Consider the following 2,663-nt stretch of genomic DNA (forward strand, 5'->3'; position numbering starts at 1 on the left):
TACCCTCTAAAGGTGGGATTATGAGTAATTTTATTTCTTCTTTGTGACTTTGTATATTTTCCAACTCTTGATAGTAATTTGTTTTTGCAATCAAAAACAATCTGTTTTGTAATCCCTTACATTTATGGAGCATGTTATTATTTACCTAATGATTAAGCCCATACTTTTTTTTGCCTTTGGCCGTGCATGGCTTACGGCTTGCAGGATTTTAGTTCTCTGAAGAGGGATTGAACCCAGGCCGTTGGCAGTGAAAGCGTAGAGTCCTAACCATTGGATCACCAGGGAATTCCCCCATAAATGTTATTTCTTTCAATCAACAATATCTTATTTATGAGATGGGTATTATTAGTTACATTTTGGAGTCAGGGATTCAGATTCCAAAGTGTTGAGTGACTTAGTTGAAGCCACAAGAATAGCTAGTAGTGGGGTCAGGGCACTTTAGGCCAGCTTGGCAAGGTTGAGCCTGGGCAACATGATGGTGGCCAACAAGATTCTGCTACTGTCTTTGTTCCTTTTTCTTTGTGTGTCTCCGCCTTCCCAATCCCTGGGCATTGGCCCATCGACTCACCTGTCATTAACTCCGTTAACTCATTTATAAAATAAATATGCATTGATCCATATTTATTGAGGCATTCTTTACTCATCGTATTTTAAAAACCGTATTGACCTATAATTAACATGAAATAAGCTGCACATGTTTAAAGTGTACAGTTTAATATGACTTGACATATGTGTTCAGATGAAACAATCATAACCAAGGTAACAGACCTATCCCTCACCCCCAAAAGTTTCTTTGTGCCTCTTTGTGATCCCTCTCACCTGACCCTCACGTGTCCTTCTTCAAGTAAACACTAATCTGCTTTCTGTCACTGTAGTTTAGTCTGCATTTTCTAGAGTTTCGTGTAATAGAATCATACATCAGAATTTGTATATGTTGCAAGGTATGGATTCAAGTTGATAATTTTTGTATATAGATATCCAGTTGTTCCAGCACCATTTGCTGAAAAAGGTAGCCTGTTCTTAGTTTGCTATGTTTTTGTCTTTGGTTTTTTGTTTTGGTTTGGTTTTGGTTACTCCATGTGGCTCGTAGGATCTTAGTTTCCTGACCAGGGATTGAAACTTGCCCCCTGCACGGGGAGCATGGAGTCCTAACCACTGGACCACCAGGGAAGTCTCAGCTGTATTTTCATCAGGAAAGGATGTTGAATTTTTGTCATGCTTTTCTGCATCTATTGAGTTGATTATGTGATTGTTTTCCTTTGTCCTTTTAATGTGCCATGTGACATTGATTTTCCTATAGTTGAAATACCCCTTGCATTCATAGGATAAATCCCATTTGGTCATTGTGTATAATCCTTTTCAGTGTGCTATTGGATTTGGTCTGCTAGTATTTTATTGAAGATTTTTGTATCTACGTTCATAATATTGGTCTACAGTTTTCTTATGCAATCTTTCCCTGGCTTTGGTATCAGGATAATGTTGGCCTCACAGAATGTGTTAGAAAGTGTTCCCCTCCTCTAATTTTTGGAAGAGTTGGAATAGGATTGATGTTAATTCTTTAAATATTTGGTAGAATTGGCCAATGAGGACATCTAGTCCTGACTTTTCTTTGTTGGGAGGAATTTTTGCTTTCATTTATGATTTTAGTTATTTTCATCTTCTATTTGTTTTTAGTCTAAAGTTTTGTCAGTTTTGTTCTTTTCAAAGAACTAACCTTTGATTTTGTCAATTCTCTCTCTTGTCCCCTCCCCCATCTAATTTATTTGTGCTCTATATTATTTCCTTCCTTTCTTTAGTTTGTTCTTCTTTTTCTAGTTCCTTAAGGCTTAAAGTTAGGTTTTTGATCTGAGTTCTTGTATTTTTTTAATTAATTAATCTATTTATTTATTTATTGGCTGTGTTGGGTCTTCGTTGTTGTGTGCAGGCTTTCTCTAGTTGCAGCAAGTGGGGGCTACTCTTCATTGCAAAGAGCCAGTTTCTCATTGCGGTGACTTCTCTTGTTGCTGAGCATGGGCTGTAAGTGTGTAGGCTTCAGTAATTGTGGTGCACAGGCTCAGTAGTTGTGGCTCACGAGCTCTAGAGCACAGGCTCAGTAGTTGTGGCATACAGGCTTAGTTGCTCCATGACATGTGGGATCTTCCTGGACCAGGGCTTGAACTCATGTCCCCTGCATTGGCAGGCAGATTCTTAACCACTGCACCACAAGGGAAGTCCCCTGAGATCTTCTATTAATGTAGGCATTTACAACTGTAAATTTCCCATTTTGTACTGCTTTTACTATATCTCATAAGTTTTGGGTATGTCTTCATTTGTCTCAAAGTATGTTCTAATTTCCCTAGTGGTTTCTTCTTTAACCCATTAGTTTTTTAAGTGTGTTGTTTACTTTGTGCATATTTGCTAATTTTCCAGTTTTCCCTCTGTTATTGATTTCTAGATTCATTCCATTGTGGTCAGAGAAGATACTTTGTATGATTTCAATCCTTTTAAATTTATTGAGAGTTCTTTTATTACCTTACCTTTATATTAATAAGAGATATTGATCTGTAGTTTTCTTTCATGTGTTTGTCTGGCTCTGGTATGAGGGCAATGCTGAGTTAGAATGACTTAGGAAGTGTTCCCTTTTTTTCAGTTTTTTGAAAGAGTTTGAGAAGGATTGGTGTTAA

Source organism: Hippopotamus amphibius, chromosome 11 (genome assembly GCF_030028045.1).
Source record: "Hippopotamus amphibius kiboko isolate mHipAmp2 chromosome 11, mHipAmp2.hap2, whole genome shotgun sequence".
In the NCBI taxonomy this organism is placed as follows: domain Eukaryota; kingdom Metazoa; phylum Chordata; class Mammalia; order Artiodactyla; family Hippopotamidae; genus Hippopotamus; species Hippopotamus amphibius.